Source organism: Manis javanica, chromosome 4 (genome assembly GCF_040802235.1).
Source record: "Manis javanica isolate MJ-LG chromosome 4, MJ_LKY, whole genome shotgun sequence".
NCBI lineage: Eukaryota > Metazoa > Chordata > Mammalia > Pholidota > Manidae > Manis > Manis javanica.
Window position 1 is genome coordinate 29,417,672 of NC_133159.1, and position 23,111 is coordinate 29,440,782.

Genomic DNA, 23,111 nt, shown 5'->3' on the forward strand with positions numbered 1-23,111 from the left:
CCAAGGGGGTAACCAAGCCTGTTCCTCATTGAAGTATACATTGAGCGCCACTCATCACCCCAGTCATACCCTCCTGGCTGCAAGTTCATGACCCTATGTAGTGGCAAGTAAGCTGTGAAGCCATGGAAAATTTTGGTTAAACCTTTTTGTGACATCCATCCAAATGGTAGCGACAATATATTTCTACTTAAATTATACATACAATAATATTTGAGTACTTCAGTTAATAAATTCCTCAACTTTCCTGGGTTCTAGGTAACTTTTAGAACTGAGGACCCATTTATAGGGCTATACTTGCTTGGCTTTTTATTGCTCCTAATATTAAGAGTTGATTTTGTTTCTCTGTTATGAGGTTTTAGCACACGGTCCCCTCTGGAAAGTGTCCTCCACTGGGCTGACTCCTACTTGTCTTTTACATCTCAGTGCAAAATGTCACTCCCTTAGGAAAACCTTCCCCAACCAGGTCAGTACCTCTGTATATACTCTCCTCATTTCCTGAACTTTCCCTTCATTGCATTGATCAGCTTGTAACTATGTATACTCATGTAAGTATTTGATATCTGTCTCCCCTTCTAGATAAAAACTCCTCTGTGAGGCCAGGGACTGGATCTGTTTTGCTCACTGCATCCCAGCGTGTAACACATAGGAGGTAATCAATAATATTTGTTGAATGAATTAGACATCATCAGGGACAGCCATGAACCATTAGGTTAAGAAAGGAGGGGAGAGAGGAACAGAGAGACAAGACTTGGCTGTCATAGCATGGTCTACTTCTCCACATTCAAGAGAAACATTGTAAAAATTGTAACAACTGATAAATCAAAGACTTCACCATAACTTTTCTTTCTTCTTCTGAGATGGAAATCTTTATTGTTTTCTGTATAAAAATGTCCATCAGATGGAGGTCAAAAGGGTTGGGGCAGCCCCCCAGCCTTCCCACCCTCTCTCATGCAGGCCTTGCTCAGAGTCCCAGGCGATCCACAGGTCCAGGGTGCACAGTGAGAGGGGTCAGAGGTGGAAGGCTCAGCGATAGTGCAGGAGGATCAGCAGAGGTCATGAGAAGGCCAGAATCCAGGGTCAGGTTGTCCTTGTTGAAGTTAAGTTTCTTGGCTGGAGGAGTTTCTCCCAGCCCTTCAATACCCACCAGGTCACTGTTGGCGTCGAGGTCGTTCAGACACTGAGTGTCACACCAGCATTCTGTTTCCTTATGGGAGGATCCCAGCCTCAGAGACACTGGAGCTGTTTCGTGGAGGGGAGCTGGAGGAGAAGACAACACACCAGATGCCATCTCCGTGGGCCCTTTCTTGGATAACCCAGCTGGGGGGGGAATGCCAGAGTCTTCATATACCTTGCGCTTCACGGTGGTGGTCTTTATCTGAGCCACTGTCCACTTCTTGATGACACAGTTGCTGCAGTTAAGATTGTCCCCGAATCTGTTCACAGCAGCCCTCAGCATCTCTATCTCCGTCTCCATCCACTTGGCACCCAAGGGGGAAGAGTGGGCCATGGGATGCAGCTGCATCATCAACTCCCTGAGCTCCTAAGGCTGGCACCAGCTGAGGACAAGACCTCTAGGACCTTTGCGGATGCTGAGGTCAGGGCATCACACCTCCTCACGAAGAGGCGCTGCTGCCCCCATAATCACGGAGCCGGGACCATAGCTTTTCTTTCTAAAAGTAGTCTGTAGTATTTTCCTTCAGTTTTTCCTCCCTTCTCTGCTCTTTCATAATACGCACATGCTTAAGGCACATGTCTGCTTCTGTGTCACATTTATTTGTTACATCTTACCTTTTCTAACAGGGCTACTCTCTCTTAGAGGGCAAGGCTTCTTTCCAACATCCTATTTGCATTACCGACTATGCTTAGGAGACAATACCTATTCAATAAACATTAGTCCCTTTATCTTAAAATTCATATGGACTCTTAAGGGACACCAAATAGCCAAAATTGTCTTGAAAGAGCAGCACAAAATTGGAGGCCTCACATTTCCTGATTTCAAAACTGACTACCAAGCTAAATAGTATGGTACTAGCATAAAGACAGACATACAGACCAATGGAATGGAATACAATAGAAACCCCAGAAATAAACCATTGTGTATTTGATCAAATGATCTTCAGGGAGGATACAATAGCCAAAAGGTGGAAGCAACCCACATGTCCATGCACGGATGAATGGATGAACAAAATGTGATGTATACATATAATGGAATATTATTTGATCTTAAAGAGGAAAGAAAATGTGACATACATGGCAACATGGTTGAATAATATGCTAAGTGAAATAATCTAGACACAAAAAGACAAATACTGAATCATTCTGCTTATATGAAGTACATAAAGATAGTCAGATATATAGAGATAGAAAGTAGAATGGTGGTTGTCAGGGATGGGGTGAATGGAAAATGGGGAGTTGTCATTTAATGGATATAGTTTCAGTTCTATGGATGGATGGTGGTGATGGTTGCACAGCAATTTGAATGTAGTTAATGCCACTGAACTATATAGTTAAAATGGTTAAGATGGTAAATTTTATGTGTATTTTGCTGCAATAAAAAAAATAGTTCCTCTTCCCACTGTTCATACCAAGTGTGAATCCCCTCACAGCACCTTGCAGCTGGTTCAGTAAATGTGTGAGTGAGAAACCAGAATCCCGGAGTCAGAAGGTGCCTTAGGAGCCATTTGTGGAAGCCTCGACTCAGTGGGCAAGTGACATCTGCAGTACCCACCTTTGCTGAGACACCTCCAGTTTTTAGGACACTCGTTGCCACTTAAAGCACTGTCTGCCATTGTATGCTTCTTTTCATTAGAAAATCTTTCTTTACACCAAGCGGAAACAGGGCTTTCTGGTAATAACTCCCCATCCCCAGCGGTCCTACGGACCCAGAGATAACAGGGCGAATTGCTAGTTCACCTGACCACCCTTACACAATAAAAGTGCAGAGCTCCATGAACTAAAAAAGTTAAAGCTTCATCCCAAATGCACCCTTTTCAACCAGGAGATATTCTTTTTGTATTTAGACACTAAAAAAGTCTCAAAAGGAGTATTTGACCCTGATTCCCTCCAGAGACTCACCAAATGGCAAGGACATGGAGGCAACAATTGGGCCTGATGAAATCTACTTGGGGGAGAGAACAACTATGGAAGAATGGAAAATATTTAGCCTGGAGAAGAGTAGTCTCAGAGAGAGATACCACATGTCTTGAGGACTATTCTAACTGAAGATGAAGCCTTAGGGTGTAAGGTCATGGACATAAGTTACAGGAAGGTGGATTCAGCTCAACAATAAGACTTCAAAACTGTTCAAGCCCATAACACTTACAAAAAAGGAAGTGGCATGTAGGTGCTCAATTAATTGTAGCAATCATTACTATTACCAGGTCCCTGCTTGAACTTCAGAAAAGAAGCGTGCGCGCGCACACACACACACACACACACACACACTCCACAAGCCATAGTGGGCTTTCAGGCACCATCCATACCTGACACCGAACATTCCAGAAGTATTTCTGTTTTTAGTACATATGCACAGAGCACAGCTACTTAAAAGTCAAACAACTATAAAAACTCACTATTAAGGAGGGACTTTTCAAAGACCTTTGGGCTCCTTACTCCCTCAGGAGTACCTCAAGACCTGTTTCTTCTTGTTGAGCTAGAGCCGCAGTTATAACCTGGTCCCTCCCATGGCTGGGATCCTCTGACCTTTTATGTCCTAGCAGTGACTTCTGTGCATTGGGCAGTGATGTGTGAATTTTGGATTCAACCCTGATCTCAGCCTTTCGGGCTTTCTCTCTCTTTTAATTCCTTCCGTGTCTGTCCAAGGCTTCTGCCACCCTGTCCCTTCCTGAAGCAATCCATGCTTTTGAAAAATGACCACGCTGAAGGGGAACTAGCACTCCCAGCCTGCAATGGGTCTTGTTGATCTGATTCTTAGAGGATGGAGGAGGTTTGAGGACAAGGCTCGTGGTGGCATTACCATTCTCCCAGATGAAGCAAAGATCAAGTGAAAAGGAGGAAAGATCTTTTGAATGTGAGCACATTCGAAGACCCAGAGGACGGAGAGGTATTTAAAGTAAACTGGAACAAACCTGCAACATCAGGTGCGTTCTGCCTTCAAAAATAGCTGCCAGTTAGAAAGGGTTATTTACATATTGATTTCATGCTAACTTTGTAATGGAATGTGCTGCCTGCCTGCCTGAGACCTAACAACTGTCATCATAATTTTTTCTAAAAATACAGTCAGAGAAAAACATTCAGTGAACCCTCCACTGGAAAGTGGCTCTGAAAGACCCCAGATCCCAAACCTACTGGATGGACCATGGCCAAACGCAGGGCTATTCAACAAGCGTAGCTGAGGGAGCATTTCACGGCTAGGGCTGGCCCTCCCTTCTTCTACCCAGCCTGCATCATAATTTTTTTTTTTTGGTCATTCTAGAAAACCTCTTTTGTTCTAAGGTGAGTAAGAGGCCTCCCCCTGCAAAGCAGCCTTATGGAAACTACAGCTGGACCTTTATCAGAAATAATGGATGAGAAAGGGGCCCCGGGTGGCCCACCAGCTCCATTGCCACATCCTGAGTACACGGCCCCCCATGGTTTCTCCCCATGTCTCTCTGCTAAGGATCCCCTCTTCTGCCTCCTAACAGCCAGCTTCTAGTGTTTCTCACTGCAGCTCCTTCCGAACCTCCCAGGTTTGTCTCTGTGGATCCTACAGAGCTGATCCTTGGCAGGGCTGTCATCCCTCCCTGGTACAATATTAGCAATTTAAATGCCTCTTTGCCAGGCCTGATGGAGCTGATTCGGTTGTGATCCTGGGCATATGGCTGGCATATTTGCTGTGAGCTAGGTGAGACGAGTCCCAGAAGGACTGACGCCAACTACTGCAGCTGCCTACCCCAGCCACGCCCGGGCAAGCGGCCGTGCAAGCACTTAAATCGGCCGGAGCCAGCCATAACTGCTGCCCACTTTGTTTCCAGCCCGGCCCCCAATGCTGGGGACAAATCTTTCATTCATGAAGAGTAGCTTGTTAGGCCAACTCCGGGACTACTCTAAAGCCACTTAATTAAACTGTGGAAAGTCGCTTGGCCCCAGTGGGAAATTTGCACACAAAGGCACGGTGTCTGGAGCTCCCTTCACCAAAAGGCTCCACAACAAAACCTCCACCGTCCTGTTCCCGGCCCCCCAGCTCTTCCCCTCTGCTCTCAGCACCCCCTCATTAGAGGGCGTTTGTTAGGGAATGTTTTCCCAGCGATTCACTGACAGGCCTTTCATTCCTCCCTCGGCAATCAAGGGTGGCAAGTACAGGCTGAGAGCTCTCCAAGGCCTGATTGCTGAAAGAATTTCCAAAAGTAAAGCGTGTAAACAGGTACATTGAAAAAGCCTCTTTTGAACAATTATGTAAACATTCCCAACACTATTTGAAAACTTTCACAGTGGAACTGTCAGATGGAGCATTCTTGTTTAATTGCGTGGGCACAGCAGTTGCTCTTGCATCCCAGCTCCCTGCAGACCCAGCTCAGAGAGTTTAGCAGAGACGTGGGGCCTCCAGATAGGGAAGTTAGGGGAACGCAGCCACGTACAAATGAATTTCACTATCAGGCCAACAGCATCTTCCTGCGTGTGTTCTCACTCCTTCAACTTCCAGAAGAATCTCACTTTCTCTTCCGGCTTGATTTCTCCAGGACCTGGTCCACTGCTTTACACACAGGGTTGGTTGATGGTTGATACTCCTGGGTGCAAGATACTCTTAGACTCACTAAAGTGCGCTGTCAGGTCTTCTTCAAACCACCAGCTGGTCATTCTGAGAGACAAGCAGAGTTGCTGGCAATATTCGCCACCCCACAGGAATGGCTCCTTGCCTGTCTTTCTCCTTTTCCTACCTGAGCTTGCTATCTTTCTCCTTCTCCATGCAGCTCAGATTCTCATAATTCACTAACTGAACCACCAGTGACCCTGATTATGTTTCTAGGAGTTGAAAGTGTTTAGGACACATGAGCCAACTGCTTGGTCTCATATTTCATGGAGACATAGAGGCTTGGGATGACTTTTCATACATATCCTTCCTTGAATCGGCATAGCCAGTCTCCAGTCACTTGGGGTCCATTTAGCCTGTGACCACCAAGCCTCCCATCATGGGAATTGTGGTCCAGGAGAGTGGGGCATGGCTTGTTTTTGTTTTTGTATTTTAAAGGCTATTTCTTAAAAGCCAGGGGAAAAGCCTGAATGCTCAGAAAGGGGAATGGCATATCAACACAGTGAAATCTTACAAATGTGTAATACTAGGGTCAGGTGGAGACATGGGAAATATTATGAAAAAAAAGTGAAAAATCAGGCCACAAAATTTTAATGGCAAATACAAAATGACAAAAAGGCACGTATGCATGCTGCAAAGGACTGGAAAGAGCCATGGCAGAATGAAAACACTTGTTCCCGGCAGTGGGATAACCAGCATGTTCTACTTTGCAAGGCTATCTTTAACGTCATGGCATTGTGCTGTCAAGGCAGGGCCAGGGAATGCTTGAAAGCACCTGTGCACATACAAGGTTGAACATAAAAGTCCACCCCAATAACGCACAAAGAGATGTATACACCATCCTGCAGCACAGTAATTTGGATCAGAGCTTCAAAGTAAATTCTTCAGGTCTAAAGAGGAGCTAAGGCTTACCTGCTTGCTGAGGACAAGGCTCGTGGTGGCATTACCATTCTCCCAGATGAAGCACAGGCAGACACAGAATCACAACTACAAGATAAATCAGAAAGGTAGTGGGTAAAAATGGTGATGCTCAACAGGGTCAGTTGAAGAGCAGGAACCTGAGAGAAAAATCACCTCTTTTCATCTCATGGAACTCCCTAGATATGGAATGGCTCTAAGAGTGTCTAAATGTGCTTATATCACAGGCTTATTCATTTTGACTACAGTCAATGATTTTTATGCACCTACTCTGTGCAAGGGCCTGTGCTCCTTGCAGGGCATGCAAAGTTTTAGGATAATTTTGATCCTAAAAAGTTGATTTACAATGAAGTGAGAAACCATCTTTAAAAATGCATGTGAGTCAATGGGATTTTGACAAGGGTACAAGACAATTCACTGAGCAAAGAATAGTCTTTTCAATAAATGATATTGGGACAACTGAATATTCACATGCAAAAGAATGAGTTTGGACTCCTACCTCATGCCATATACAAAAATTACCTCAGAATAGATCAGACATATATGTAAGAGCTAAAATTATAAAACTCTTAGGAGAAAATATGTATGTAAATTTTCATGACCTTGGATTAGTCAATGGTTTCTTAGCTATGACACCAAAAAGCACAAGCAACAAAAGAAAAAAATAGAGAAATTGGCCTTAATCAAAATTAAACACTTCTGTGCTTCAAAGAACACTATCAAGAAAGTAAAAAGACAACCCACAGAATGGGTGAAAAATATTTGAAATATATATCTGATAAGAGTATAGTACCCAGAATATATGAAACATTCTTACAACTCAATAGGAAAAAGACAAATAACTCAATTCAAAAACAAGCAAAGAATTTGAATAGACATTTCTTCAGAGAAGATATACAAATGACCAATAAACAAATGAAAGGATGCTGAAATCATAAGTCATTGAGATATTCAAATCAAAAGTGAGATACCACTTCACACCCACCAGGATGGCTATAATCAAAAAGACAATGAAAAGTGTTGTAGAGGATGTGGGGAAATTGGAATCCTCATACACTGCTGGGAAAAAATTTACAGTGGTGCAGTCATTATGGAAAACAGGTTGGTGTTTCCTCAAATAGTCAAGGATAGAGTTACCACATGATCTAGCAATTATACCCAAGAGAATCAAAAACATTTCTCCACACAAAAACTTGTACATGAATGTTCACAGCAGCATTATTCATAAGAGCCAAAAAGTGTAAATAACCCAAATTGTCCATCAACTGATAAGTGGATGAACAAAATGTGGTATATCCCTATAATGGAACATTATTCAGCTGCAAAAAGAATGAAGTACTGATATGTGCTGTGAGCAAGATGCAAAAGGCCACATGTTTCTATATTAAATGCTCAGAAAAGGCAAATTCACATGAACATCAAGTAGATTAGTGGTTGTCAGGGGCTGGGGGGAAGGGGAAATGCGGAGTGACAGCTAAAGGGTACAGGGTTTCTTTTGGGGGTGATCCAAATATTCTGTAATTAGCTAGAAGTGATGGCTGCACAATGTAATGACTATATTAAAAAGCACAGAATTGTACATTTGAAAAGGTTGAGTTTTATGGTATGTCAATTATGCCCCAGTTTTTTCTTCAGGCATATGAAAGTTTTGGTAAACTGTAAAGCGCCACTTGCAATACAGTGTCTGTACCAGGAGCAGGGTGCCCTAGGTATTCCTTGCAACTCCAAATTGCTCGTCAGCCTAATTCCTGAGGCCCCTCTCAGCCCTCATGCCAGCAACATGGGTATAAGCTGACCGCAATAACCAGCCCTAGGCCTCAGGAACCTAACCAGGGCCTCTGTGTGTCCCTGATTTTTCAGGAGTAGGGGCATATACGTTCAAGATCTGCTGAGCCCCTCTAGGGTGGGAAAATGGGGAAATTACAAATAAGCCTGCCTAGAAAGCCAGCACAAGGAAGTCAACATACTGAGTGGGAAGCGTAAGACTCAGGTCAGAATTCCAGGAGCAGGCTAATTTTGAACAGGGACTTTCCCAGCACACACACTATCAATTTCTTTCATCAGATTGGGCCGGACTGTGCCTTGAGATTCTAAGAAGAGATTCTTCCACTTATTCTGTGGTTGTGCGATAGCAATCAAAGTGGACAGGATACCTGGGCTCCGAGCACAGCCAAGCTCAAGAAGGACTGTTTCCCTGGACAGATCTGTTGCAGTGACTGGCTTGGAGCCACAGAAGCTGTACCTGGTTTCAGATTGCTACCAGGCCAGTGGTCCCCCCACGCCCTGCTGGATTCCTGAGCCCATCCCTGAATCCTACCCCAAGCTTGGAACTGGACCCTAATTCTCTGTAGGAACTAGTTGCTGTGGCTACACCCAGGACCCCACCTAAGGTTTCAAATCATCCCAAGGGTCCCCACCTATTGCTGGCCGTAATCTTCTGACCTCTAGCCTGGGCTGCCCAGAGTGTCTGGGACCCAGTGTTCGGAGGCTACCTAGGCTTCAGATCATCCCTATATTACAATAATCTGAATTCTACGAGTCTGTATGATCTGGCCTCAGGCTCTCTGTCTGACCCCATTCCTACCTTCCATCCTAGCACTTGGCCCACACTGGCCTGCTGGGGGTCCCTAAACAGGCCAAGCGTATTCCCATTTCAGGGCCTTGGCCCTGGCTCTTCCTTGGCTGGGAACGGTTCTCTGCCTAGCTGCAGGCTGGCCCCTTCACTTCACTTAGTTCTTTGTGCAAATGTAACTTCTTTGTACAAGTCTTCTCAGTCCACCCTTCCTAAAATAGCACTTCTGTCACATTATATCCTCCACCCTGCTTTATTTTTCCTACTTTATGTGCTTTTTATCTGCCATCCCCTCCAGAAGGGAGGCTCCCTGAAGATTGGACTTTGTTTTGCTCACTGATGTAGCCTCAGTGCCTAAGAGTGCCTGGCACCCAGCTGACACCTATACACACCTGTTGAATGAATAAATGGATGAACAAATGAAGAAACAAATGAAAATTCTATCCCATTTGAACAGCCTAGCAGCCTTGTGAGAAAGGCAGATTATGGGCTTTGTCTTAGTTTGGAGAAATTTAAAGCACAAAGACAATAAATAATTTGTCCGTGCTTACAGAGAGATGAAGGCCAAAGAGGATCTCAAAGGGATCTTAAGGCCCTCTCCATGACTCTAGAACCATCTCCCCAGCTCTGGGTGAAATCCCCTGTTTAGAGACCTTCCAGAGGGCTTGTGGAAGAGCGGTGGGCCTGGGAGGACAACCCGCAGCAGGTGTAAGGAACTGGGAGGATGGAGCACTGAAAGGAAGGAGCTCAGACATCAGTCCACACACTACACCTGTCCAGGGGGCCCTGCATGTGCCTTCCACTGAAGGAAAGCCCTTGCTAGCGGCTGCTCTGGATATGCTCGGGACCATGTTCTGCCTTGCTGGTTCTGTCCTGGAGTAGGTCAGAGTCTTCAGAAAATCCTGGGCATAAAGGTAGAATAAAGTTTATGTCTTTGACCCAGCCTCACCACCTCCTTGTATTTACCACAATAGGGCAAAGGTACTGTCCTACTTACCTCAGCAAGGGAATGAAATACAGGTGTGAAGTACATCGTTGTAAATGATCCCATCACAAGACCGGTTCCTGCTTTCATTTGGGGGAGGTGTGATGGTGCAGTGGGAAGAGCATCAGGTTAGGAGTTTAGAAATTCTTGTGAAGAGTTCCAGTTGTCCTCACTTAGAGGCTGGGATGGACAAGTTTCCTAATTCTTTTGAGCTTTGATTTCTCATCCATTAAATGGAATGAATAAACCCTACCTGTGCTCACAGGGATGCTGTGAAGGCTTCAGGGACATGAGCATTGTCAGCTGACAGTCGGTGTGATCTGTTAGAGCATAATACATTTTGTGCACATGACAAGCCTAGGAAATCACATGCATAATGGGAGAAGGAAACTAACCAATCAAGATTGAGAACATTCATTCTTTGTGCCTCAGTTTTCTCATCTGCAAAATGGGGATAATAAAAGGACCTATCGCATAGGATTGTTATAGAAGTAAAATATATAAAGTGTTTAAAACCCTGCCTGTCTCATGGAAAGTTCTAAGTGGAGGTTAGCTATTGTTGATGCTATGATTATGAATGGCATGTATCAGTATTATATTCTGTAAATAATGGAATGTAAACACTGAGGTGTTACACCTGTCTCCACTTGGGCAGTACTGATCATCCATCCCACATTTACTCTCGTCCCAGGGTCCCTGTCAAGGGGAAATGACTCACTTGTCATGGCAGCTCCCTCCCTGAACCTTGCCCCTCAGCCAAAAACTGATTCCAGTTCTTACACATAAAAAGCACTTAAGGGGTAAATATTATATTGCCTTTCCATGACAAGGAAAATGTGCCATCTTCATCTTTGTGTGAATTTTTAAGGAAGTAGGAAGCTGTGGAATATTTTGGTTTAATAAAATTAACTACCCATGAGGTGTCCAATCCAGAAATTCCAGTGGTCCTTGGAGGAAGGGACCAATGTCTGTACCCACAGGTTGCTTTTAACCATAGAAGATGGACAGATATATTCTCTGTGCATCAGAAGGTAGAGATAGGGCCAGAACTACAGATACAAGGAGGCAGATTGCAGTTCTATATTAAAAAACACTTTCCACTGAAAGAGCTCCCTGGAAATGAAATAGCCTGACTCAGGAGGAAGGGTGTTCCCTGTCGCTGCATGTGATCAAGTGGAGACCCCTGCTGCAGAGGAGATTAATTCACTGGGTAAAGGTCTGAGTTGCATTACTTGCAAGGTCTCTTCCAATTCTACAATTCCATGACTCTCTAAGCATATGAATTGCCTAGACAGGAGAGAAGGAAGCCATGCTGACTTGAATCTCAGATCATGATTATATGCACAGAAAGCCAAAAGTACTCAACAGCTGTCTTTGGCCACCTCCACTGCACCAACCAAAGGACTGTAAGGACCTCTCTCATTCCCCCTCCCATCCTGGGATAACAGCCTCACCTCTCTCCCACAGCAGGCCACCTGTCACCAACACACTCCACCAACTAACTAGCTTTAGGTGAGGATAGATTGGAGGACCATGCTTATGCTGCTCAGCTTAGCTCATCACAACTTCATTCATTCAGCAAACACTTATTAAGTGCCTATTTCCTGCAGACGCTGTGCTGGATGCCGGTGATACTGAGTCAAGCAGATATGGTCCATGTCCTCAGGAAACCTACAGGGTGGTGGAAATTCATAGAAGTCAGTGGGTCTCATAGTACAGTGTAATGGAGGCAAATACAGGGTTGCACTGCAGAGGAATGTCTAGCCTACACTGGCCGGGCTCCGTAGAGGAGGAGACACAGGCTAAATTTCAGAAGCCACATAGGAGTTAGCTAGACTGGTGTGTCCAATAGAATCGTCTGTAATGACGTCAATGTTCTATAATCCACCGATATGGTAGCCACTAGCTACACCTGGCTATTGAGCACTTGAAATGCAGCCAGTGTGAGTGAGGAACTGAAATTTTAATTCAGTTAATATTTTATATTAATTTAATTTAATATTAAAATGTGGCTGGGTTAGACAGTACAGCTAAACAAAGGGGGAGGGATGGAATGGAGGACAGGGCCACCGAAAGCACCTGTGCGGAGTCCACAGGAGAGCGGGAAAGGGGCCACGGAGAAGACTGACATTTAAAGGGTGAACCAAGGAAATCGGAGAAGAAAAGGAAATCTAGGAGATTAATGTCACTGAAACAGGGGAGGAGGGTTTTCAGGGAGGAGTAGTGGAGAGTGTCAAATGCCGTAAGAACTAAAAGGGGTCAGTGAAGAAGGCCAGCATTTAGGAGGCTGAGGGTATTGAGAGGGAGGAGATTGAGTAGAGTCGTGGGAGGCTTCATATCCCTCTAGATTCAGTAATTCAGACCTGTTCCTCCCTGAGATAGCCTGCTCCCTAGAGCCCCAGACCCAGTGGTTTTAAGACATTTTGGAATCTCAAAAATCTAAAGAAAACTATGCCACTTCTCTCCAGAAAAATTCTCCCACATACAAAATGCTGCATTTCATTGCAGGGACCTCCTAAAGCTTATCCATGGAGCCTCGGGTTTTAAAATGTTTAAATTACTTAATTCTTCCTTGCTCAGTTCTCACTGCAGATATCTGAAGTACAACCAAACATCAGCTTCCCAGGAACCTAAACCTGGTTAGAAGCCCTCAGGTACCTCCATCCCTGAGGCCCTCCAGCCTCAGCGCAAGCCTGGTTCAGTCACATTTCCGGGGTTATTGTTCTGCCGCCTGTCAATCAACCACAAACCCTCACACAAATTAGCATCTCTAAAGTCCACCTTGGCAGCCTCTGCCTTGAGATATGTAACTGTGTTTCCCAGGGTCCTCAGGCTTGGATACAAAGGGGTCACAAAAGCGGTACAAAACCGGGGGAACCGCTTGCCACTCTCCCACAAAGCCAGTGGGGCTAAGAGTGGGCCTTCTCTGAGCATCTGAACTCTAGCGCCTCGCACCAGTGTGCCACCGTCCTTTCCCATTGAAAGTGTTAGCTCATGGATCACTTTGGCCCACTTTTCTAGCTTTTGAACATAACTAGGAATAGCGAAATTAGCTGAAGGTTCACAGCTTTATCTCAGTTTAGAATCCAGATGTGATTTGGGCCATTTAACCTAAAGAAAGAATGTGCAATCAACGTGTTTTATCAGGAAAGAAAAAGAACAGGCAGAGACATGGAAGGGAAGGAAGGAAGGAAGGAAGAATTGCCTTGTCTCTTAAATCAGATTCTTAAAAACCACTCTTAGTTGTAAAACCTTTACAGAATAAGATTAAACAGCTGCCAAAACCCACTTACAATACTACTCCTACTAAAGAACAATCACAACAATAACAGTAATAGCAACAATGGCCTCACATGTAACTGTTCTTAGAGCAATTTCCCAAAAAGTGCCTCCTGGCTAGATGATTGTCCCCTGGCAGAGCTGAAGGGAATGGTGATTCCAGCCAGCTTATGCTTGGCTACTGTTCCCGAAAGCTTAGGAAAGCCAGCAAACTTCCCCACTAATGCACCCCAACCAAATTCACACATTAATTTCAGAATGCTCTCTCACTTACAGTACATCAACACAGGGTGGGGTTCCCCAGACGGCGCTGGCTGTTCCGAGCTGCAGTGAGGGAGATATGGCCCTTTAGATTTCACAGACACCCTGTCCAAGTGCAAACACCACACACACACACACACACACACACAGGCTGCGTGGTGCGTGCAGTCAGAAGCCATGTGGGAAATGTGCAATCACACCTCGCTTTCAGAGGCAGTGACATCTTTCTTGGTTTGGAAACTGCAACAGTTTGCATGTGAGAGGGTACAGGAGGTTTCCAAGCAGCTCTGTGCAGTTTGGTGCTCTGGCAGTTTACTAGTTCCCATTTTGCCAGATCCTTTCTTGGGGCTCCCCCCTACAGCGTGGGGAAGGCCCTTAACAGAGTCAAACAGAAAGGCTGTTCTTGTTAGTTTTCTCAAAGATGATACATAGGTGTGTTCAGTATTTGACAGTTTTCACAGATTATTTATATTTCTTAACCCATTTGCTTCTCCCAGAAGCACTGGGAGGGTCCCAAACAGGAATTATTGACTCTGTTTTACACATCAGGAGAGGGAAGTACAAAAAGGCTACAAGACTTGCTCAAGGTCAATGTGGTATTCAGTGCTAAAGGAACAGTTTTTGTGATGCGTGTTAAAAAATAGTAAAGAAGACTTCATTCAAGACTATTGCAATAGGAGACAGAGGTTGGGCTCAATCCCAAATATGGCAAAGGCAGCTGGGGGATTTATAGCCTAGGAGCAGAGTGAGGGGGTCTCTGGGTAGAAAATAACTGAAGAGAAGACGTCAAGGGTAGGGAGAGTCTTGCTAAAGACAGGCCAAGGACTTTGACATTATAGGTGGGGGATAAAGAACTTGGTCAGATATCAGGGGTGAAGGATTCTCTCTAAACTGACTTGGCAGGATTTGGCTAAAATTTACCTCTGCAGCAACATACACGGAAAGCCAAGGTGGAGACCTAGTTATAAAGGGGACTCAGAGGAGCCTGACTAAGGTTCGCTTGAGAAGAGAGTCTTTGTCATAAACCGAAGCCGAGGCTAAAATCCTGGCTCCAAGGTCAGGGCCTTTTCCCTAAATTATCCATAGAACAATCAAAATCTCAACCTACCCCTACATTTATTAGGAACTTTACAGCCCAATAAGTTACATATAGAATTCCATACAGTGTTTCATTCTGCTCCTTGAATTAATACTAAGACTATGTCATGTTTTCTATTTATTGATTACAAATTGTTATTGTCCTCCCAACCCTAAGAATTAAGGAACTGTTAGAAATAAATTTTTATTTTAGGGCAATACTGATTGATAAAATACCTTTGGAGAGCAAATGATGGTGTCATGTTTTATCCTCAGGTTTCAGTTCTGTTCTTGGATTAGCATGACCTTGAGCACTTCTTTTGTGTAAATGAGAGAGAACAAAAAGACCAGCAGCCTAGTGGGTCCTAGAGTCATGGGGCTTAAGTTAGAATCCTGGCTCCTCCCTTTACTAGTTCTGTAACCTTGGACAAGATCCTTGACCACAATTAGCCTCAGTTTCCTCATGTGTACAGTGGGGTAACAGTAGTACTCTGTCATAAGGGTCGTGAGGATTGAAATATTCTAGTTAAGGCACTTAGCACATTGTCATTCAAACTGTGCTCCAGAGCCATTGGCTGTTAGGACCTCAGAGTCTTTATCTGTAAAATGGACATAATAACAACACCTCGGTCCTGGGATCATAATGACAACTGATGCTGACATGCTTTGCAGCCTTTGTACAAGGTGAGTATGATATTGTTACTGCTAAATGGGGATGTTTTGAATTGATCATTTGATCTGGAAATGCTAGGAGGTTTCATGGGCTTCACTGCTCCCCTCCAAGTCACAAGTGAAGAGAGTACAGGGCAAAAGGAAAGGCTTTTTTGGTTTAGGGTAGAGCAGGTCAGTGGTGGGTTATGACTGGTTCTAGATGGTAGGAAATAAGACAATGCTCTCCATTTGGCAATGCAGTGATGACTGCACCACTCCAGTCAGTCAATGACTGGAAGTTGGTTATTTTAGAATAAGCCCCCTGGGAACTCAGCAAGGATCTGCACTGCTCTCCTAGGACTGGAGGATTTTTAGGTTAAACCACCAGAAATTGCCAATATTCATCTGCTTTTGACTTGCAAAAACAGCACCTTCATGACACAACCTGTTAGTCTCTTCTTTGTGAATTCATTTGTCTATACCACTGTATTCAGACTGGTCCCTTCCAAGTCACTGGCTCAGTCTTTCATTCCACACACATTGACTGCCAGCTAATGTGCAGGCTGTTGTGGGTGGAGCTAAGGCACTAACCAGTCTCCCTCTCTCCTTCCTGTCTGAGTTCTGGACCAGTTGGAAGAGATGTAGAGCCGGGAATTGAAAAGTTGGCATTATTACTGACAAGTCTGGTTCTGGACAGTGTGGTCTGGTCACGGGTGACAAGGGCTGCCAGACACTGAAGCCCAAGATTGGGCAGATGTCCCGCTAGGTCACAGGATGGCTGGGAAACTGTCACCCTCGCCTTTCCTGCTAGGGTGGCCCTTGTGCGGGTTCTCTGGGGAGACAGCTCCCAGAATAAAGGGAAGAGGCGGATGAGCAACCAGCCCGTTCCTCTCCCAAACTCACCAGTCACTTCCTCACCCTCCACACTGGGAGGGTGGGAGAGTGACTAACATCAATTCAGGGCCTAAGAACAACTTGCCCTCCTTCCCTGTGGAAACAAAGCCTGGGAAAGGAGGTTCCCCCAACAAACGGTAACAGGAGCAAAAACAAACAACCCCCCACTTTCTAAAGGTCTGTATGTGTGCAAGACACTTTATAAAAGTCATCAGATCATGGAAATGCTTTATATTCCTGCAAAGCTAACACATCATGATTTGTTATTAGAAATCTTTTCCTTAATAGGCTGCCACCTAGCTCCCCTCTCCCTTTCCCCCTTCTCTGCCTTTGGCCCCCTCCCTCTCCTCTCTGTCCTTCACCCTCAGCAGTGAACCCCACTGCCTTCCTCCCATTTTATTATGTAGAACATTACTGTTCTTTTCAACCTCTATCCCCAATTTCAGTTCTTTGCATATTTCTTCTATCTCCAGACAATGTAACTCTTTCTGTAATATAGAGGAAGCTAACTTAAAGAGCACATATATAATTCTTCTAAGTCCAGAAAGTTTCAAGTCTCCTTATTACCCCCCCCACCCTTTCTGTCACAAAATAAAAACTTAAAAAATAATTCTGTTAGGCCTACCTTTGATAAGTGTGCAATTTCCCTCCTGAAGTCTTTTTCTAAATATAATTATTCTAAGCACTAATTCCAGCAAAACTTAGTGTTCAAAATCACATTACAACCTCTGCTTTCCAAAATTAATGTTAATGCATTAAGCTTTGTAATATAAGCATAGTTAGTCTCCATCTGATTCATTGATTTCCATTCCCCTTAAATTAAGAAAAAGTGAGGTAAAGCTAAGAAATTAAGAGAAATAACAGTGGCTCTTTCTCCTTAAAGTAAAGGAGCCTTTCTAGTAGTCAGCTTTCAGGAATTATGGATTCCCTTCCAATGATTAATCACACACATGACAAATGTGAGGAGAAATGCAAATTTAAGGAAAAGTATGTTTTGATACAATTCTAAAAACATATTTCAAGCATGTAATCAATAACACAGTTCTACTAGATGGTCATCTCTAATCCTAAGTATCAGGATATAAAACATGGGCCTAGGGGATACTTTAGAAACCATGAAGAGCCTGCTTCATGTTAAGACCTGGTTCAAATGGCTCACCCAAGGCCACTCAGAGTGAGGGGCAGAGCCCAGGACTAGAACCCAGGTCTCAGTTCCCAGCCCTGTGGCCTCCCCTGTTCATGCCTGATATCAGGCTCTACTTTAAAAATTACCAGATCATCAGAGCTGTAATTGGGGTTTTCATCTTCCTTCATGGCCTATAATAATGACATTTTAAGTATATTATCTAGTATATATGTATAATATATATAATCCATACATATAATTTATATAGTATATACAGTATAATAAAAAGGAGACCTAGAAATAAAAACCTATGACGTATTTGGAGAAGATGAACTTGGAATCTTGATGACATTTCTCCCATTTATCCAAGAAGCCACATACTCCCCACCTCCCCCCCAGAGGTGGCCATATAGCCATCTCTACTCTGCTGATGCACGAAGCACTTCCATGCTAAGACCCTGCCTTCTTTGCTGTGCATCATTCCAGCAGGCCCCCCAGCCCACCCCTCTCAATGCATCCCCCTGTTAGCATCACCTCTAGGAGAATATGGTTTACACTTTTCTCATGACAAACTCACACTTGCTTAATAAAGAGGAGGATCTTCGGCTTCATTATAGCAGCTCCTGGGTAAGACTGAGGCTATTTCTGACCCTTGTACTAGAGATAATATGCTTACTTAACTTGCAGGGCAGTGCAAAAGAAAAGCATGATAGAACATACAGACGCAAGCTTCTTTCATTATTTTTATTGCTGTCCAATTCTTATGCTTTAAAATCAATTTTAACTTATTCTGTGAGCTCATTTGTATATTTGCTCTCAGAAATACAACATACATGGTAAAAAAATGAGAGCCGATGACTACATTATATGTATATACTACTAATAGTCTAAGTCATCAAATGTCATCAGGTGCATCCCATTCAACTTTGGAATCAGGGTCAAAAGTTATTCTTCTCATGTTAGAAGAAGGAAAATAAAGGCAGAGTGAGGAAGGGACTCCCACAGAGCCGAAGCGAAAAGCCTGTGCTGGAAGCCCGAAGTTCTGTTCCCAGTCCAGTACTCCTGAGTGCAGAGACTGCGCATTCCCACCGGGTGGCCCCCACACTGGTTCTGCTGGTATGAAATGGAGAGAGGGGATGAAGGAGGATGTCACAGTTGTCAAAGGGACAGGGAGCTATACTTTGGGAACAAACACCTTGACTTTGCTGAGGCATAAACTTCACAGCGGGAAACCATTATCTCTTAATTATCTGCATAAGAATGCATTTGTCAAGTTTCACGAGATGGGATTGATAACCATAAACCTGCATTTCTGCACAATATTTTAATTCTGAAGAAAGAAGCAGCACAACACACAAGGGAAGAACTGTAGGTGGCTCATCTTGGCTGCTGCTGTCTGTGCGTGGGTTCCAACCCCACAGCTACAGCAAAGCCTGTGACTCTCCCAGCCAAACCAGGCCACCAGGCTAAGGTAAGATTCTGGACTGTCTTGGCCCAAACTTTCCACTTCTCAGGAAGGTACCATTCATTGTCACTTCCAAAAACACCAGAGCCAGTCTGCTTCCCCCAGCCATGTGTGCCACCCTTCTGAGCGTGGATGATAATCACAGAGTATTTGATGCCAACCGCCTCCTGGCCGAGTGAGCAGGACACCAAAACCCCAGCTCCTTCCACCCCGTCCTTCTCCCTGGAGACACTCCAGGTCTCCAAACAGCTCCAGCGACTCTCTCTTCGAGCCAATGAGGCTCCTTTTCCTGCCACACGTTCCTAAGGCAAGATCCAGCTGTGGTCAGAAACTGGTCTTCTGGGCTTGCATGACTTGACCTGGCAATACCTTAATTCTTTAAATTATGGGCAATAATTTAATTATCAGGTAAAAACAGCTCCTTTTAGAACTCCCTAAGACATCTTTGATCCTTTCATTCTGCCAGGGAATTTTGAAGGTGTTCTTTAAGGTGCTGGGCCACCTGTACATATTACAGGTCTCGACTCAAAGGACACGGAGGCTCATGGACCCACTGTACTCCAGTAATCTGCTCTGATATTCCAGAGTTTCCAGGTTGTGTGTGCACCTTAGTGTCCCAACAGGACCCTCACTACAGGGATCCAGAATCTTAGAGAATGCCAGTATTTAAAGGATAGGCTGGGGGCAAGGATCCACAGGGAAGAAAAACCAGACAGATGATATCTGCCCAGCCCCGCCACCCCCCCGACCCTCACGTCTGGGTCACACAAAGAGCAATGAGGGGACCTGGAAACTGACTGTGACAGGGTGCTGCAGAGTGGCCTCCAACTTGTCGACACGTCCCTACGTCCATACCTTTGACTAGTTAGTTCCCTCCCACATCAACTCAGCGTGGGCCCATGTGACTTGCATTCGCCAAAGGGACGATAACTAGCATGATGCCAGCTGAGACTTAAAAAGTGTTTGCATTTGAAGCCGTGTGACTGACACCCCGGCTGGCTTGCTGCATGATGAGAGGCACACAATCCATTCTCCCCAGCTGACAGTCTGCTGACCCCCAGACAAGGGAATGAGGCCATCCGAGAGCATTCAGCCATAGCCAGCCTACCCGCTGCTGCAACTGCCTGAGTGAGCTCAGCAGGGAGCAGCCAACAGCCCAGACGAAAGAACCTCACTGAGTGGTTTGTTTTGCATCTAAAGATAATTGATACATTGACTAAGACGAATGCAGATTAGGGATCCCAAGTGTGGTGGTTAATTTGATGTGTCAGATTGCCTGGGCTACAGGGTACCCAGATATTTGGTCAAACATTATTCTGGGTGTGTCTGTGAGGGTGCTTCTGGATGAGATTAATTTTGCATCAGTAGACTGAGTAAAGCAGATTGCCCTGCCCCGGGTGGGTGGGTCTCAGCCAATCAATAGAAGATGGGAATAGAACAAAAAAGCTAAGGAAGAGGGAACTTAGCCTGACTAGTGACACAGGACATTGGTGTTTTCCTGCCCTCAGACTAGAACTTACACCATTGGCTCTCCTGGTTCTCAGTCTTTGTTCTTGGACTGGAATTTTGCCACCCACTCTCCTGGGTCCCCAGTTTGCCCACTGCTTATCTTGGAACTTCTCAGCCTCCATAGTCACGTGACTCAATTCCTAATAATAAATCTCTCTATAGATACATACATAGATAGAAATAAAAAAGTACTATATTTATTATTCTGCATTATAAATAATATTTACATATAAATAATAGGTTCTGTTTCTCTGGAGAACCCTCACTAACACACCAAGTGTCCTGATACGTGGTGTTCCCTGCTTGGGGCTGCTTCTCTGCCTTTCTCTAGCATGCAGAGTTCTTTCCCTTCCCCCAAGATGACTGAGGTAGTCTGCAGGTGGGACTGGAGTCTTCCAGACTCTTTTGTTCTAATTGCAATCAGCGGTGACTTTCCACTCACTGGAGCGAAGGGAGTGTAGTTGTCACCCTGTCCCTTGGCTGGGGAGGGAGGAAGGACTAAAGAAGGAAGCTTAGGTCTGATTTATGTTGTACAGGGGCCATTCTTTTTCCTCTTGTTCTTCCCCCACAGAACTGAATCCAAAATAAATGAACAGACTCACCCATTCCTGAGTTTTAATGGAACTAATTATCTGATTGCAGAGTCCCAACTTCTGTGACTGCTTCCATTCTGGCTAGCGTTAGATTGCATTACTATTTTCATTTGTTTTCATTATTATTAGCTTTTAGCAATGAAATAGAGTTAAAATTATTACAGTTTGTAACATGCTTTTTGTACTAATAATTCAAGTACTTTTGAGTAGGAGCTGAGAGCATTAATTTGTCAATCACTTCTGCTTTGTATCTAGTCCTACTTTAAATAGACTAAACAAAAGAAATGAACACTATATGTTCCCCAAGGGATAGAACTTGTAAACATTCAGATATGTTAGGCTTTCATGAAATTATAAACTGTAATTCCAAGGTATATTGCACAAATGATAGGGTATTTCAAAATCAGTGCAGCTGACACACAAAAGCTTCAACTCCGGTTCAGATAATAACATGGGGCAGCCATCTGTGCTCAGTGTCTACTAACCTAGTCAGCAACCAAGGTGAAGGTGAATAAATGCAAACATTTTTGGAGGTTGAACCGAAAGTCCTCAAGAAGCTCTGAGGCAGGGACCTAAGCATTAAGGAAAATGAGAGCCTTTTCCAGCTTCTACGCCCACTCAGTCAGAGGCAACATTTCAAAAACAACAACAAAATGGGGATAGCCTGAACTACCACCAAGAAATGCCACATTAATTCTCCCGGGAGTGTTTACAACAAAGAGAAGAGGAAGCAAGATCCAGAGCTAGAAATAAATGTGGTGTTGTAACTGCATGTAAATGCAGAGAAACCTCTCTATTAAACACGATCATAAAGATCAGTTCATGTCAGTGGAATGCCTGGGTTACAGGATGGTTTCTAAATCAAGAAATGCTGTTTTATTACCGTCAAATACATATAGCCTTCAATCGGATTAGGACAATGTTAATTCTCCAGGACCTACTTTAATGAATGAATAGGAATGATTTGTAATTATCAAATCAATTGTCTCCTGTAACTAGGTCTTTGGGTGGTCTTGAAAACAGTTTATTCTCTTAACTAGGTTAAGTACTCTTTGAAAATCTTGTGTACCTTGTTGCTTAAAGCTTTTTTTTCCTCCCCCTAAAGAAAAGGAAATCTGCAACTCAGCTCCGCTGTTAATGGTTATAGGTCCTGGACTGCAAGAGTCCCCACAGAACAGGGGGCCGTGGGTGGGCCTGTTCAGGCCCCAGTATTGTCTGGAAAGACAAGCAGGAGAGCAGGAAGGTCCGTTTCTGCAGGCTTGATTCCTAATTCTCATTATGCCAGTTTTACATCCCACCTGAGAAAAGCCAGAATGTCAAACTTGGCCCCTAAAATTAAACACTTCCAAGAAAACTCAGGAATTGGTATGTTACCGGGTTGCACTCCCGCTGCTTAAGACTGTGATTTGGATAATCCCGTATTTCTGACAAGAATAAATGTTGTCATTAGTAAGAGGCTGCACTGCTCCTGTTTCCTGAACCAGGGCGATTTTTCAAGTTTGGATTTTCTTCCAAGGCAGAAGAGACCTTGGAAATTGACCAGTTGGTTAATGCCCATTGACTCTCTGAGTCCCCTCCACGTGCCCTACTCCCCACCCCCACCTCTCAGGCTGCTCAAAAAATAGCTTTTGACTGTGGCCTTTAACAATATGATAATTTATTTAAAATAGATACAGTCCTGAAAGTGACCCACTTAAAATTATTAAAGAGATACTGTGTTTATTTTTGCTGTCCATAAAACAGAAAATGGTTTATGAATATGCAAACCGATCTGATGTAATTAGCATGATTGGCTCCTACTGCACTCCGTTTTATGTGGTTAGAAGAGTAGATGCAGAAACTAATGAGGTCATGTTAATGTGCTTGTGAAGAGAGCTTCAGCTGTCAGAACAACGAAGGCGAATGTCTGGGAGGATCTTTCCTTTTCCACAAAATCACTAAAAGTAGGCACGTTTGGGGTGAGCTCCTGCTCAGGTGCTAGGGTACCCCCAGGTCCGGGAGCCACTTTGCCTTCTGCCATGTGAGGTGTCGA

General features: G+C 44.3%; 1 long non-coding RNA gene and 1 pseudogene across 2 annotated transcripts in view; both read right to left on the minus strand.

Annotated features, from left to right (window-relative positions):
- Positions 1-23,111, minus strand: part of LOC108409306 (uncharacterized) — a 370,244-nt gene that overhangs the window by 133,089 nt on the left and 214,044 nt on the right. For both annotated transcript variants that reach the window (XR_012130124.1, XR_012130123.1), the window contains exon 5: positions 6,662-6,736. This is a non-coding gene — a long non-coding RNA (uncharacterized lncRNA). The remainder of the gene's footprint in view (positions 1-6,661; positions 6,737-23,111) is intronic.
- Positions 924-1,751, minus strand: LOC108395030 (BPTF-associated chromatin complex component 1 pseudogene; annotated as a pseudogene).